Raw genomic sequence first — 718 nt, forward strand, 5'->3', positions numbered from 1 at the left:
GGACAGAGACAGACAGATCTGGGGCTAGGCTACCGCTCTCATGTTAGTCTTCCCTTCTCAGTGGGGCTCCGGACAGAGACAGACAGATCTGGGGCTAGGCTACCGCTCTCATGTTAGTCTTCCCTTCTCTGTGGGGCTCCGGACAGAGACAGACAGATCTGGGGCTAGGCTACCGCTCTCATGTTAGTCTTCCCTTCTCTGTGGGGCTCCGGACAGAGACAGACAGATCTGGGGCTAGGCTACCGCTCTCATGTTAGTCTTCCCTTCTCTGTGGGGCTCCGGACAGAGACAGACAGATCTGGGGCTAGGCTACCGCTCTCATGTTAGTCGTCCCTTCTCTGTGGGGCTCCAGACAGAGACAGACAGACAGATCTGGGGCTAGGCTACCGCTCTCATGTTAGTCTTCCCTTCTCTGTGGGGCTCCGGACAGAGACAGACAGATGTGGGGCTAGGCTACCGCTCTCATGTTAGTCTTCCCTTCTCAGTGGGGCTCCGGACAGAGACAGACAGATCTGGGGCTAGGCTACCGCTCTCATGTTAGTCGTCCCTTCTCTGTGGGGCTCCGGACAGAGACAGACAGATCTGGGGCTAGGCTACCGCTCTCATGTTAGTCTTCCCTTCTCTGTGAGGCTCCGGACAGAGACAGACAGATCTGGGGCTAGGCTACCGCTCTCATGTTAGTCTTCCCTTCTCTGTGGGGCTCCGGACAGAGACAGAC

This window comes from Oncorhynchus nerka, linkage group LG27, assembly GCF_034236695.1.
Source record: "Oncorhynchus nerka isolate Pitt River linkage group LG27, Oner_Uvic_2.0, whole genome shotgun sequence".
NCBI classification, from domain to species: Eukaryota; Metazoa; Chordata; class Actinopteri; order Salmoniformes; family Salmonidae; genus Oncorhynchus; species Oncorhynchus nerka.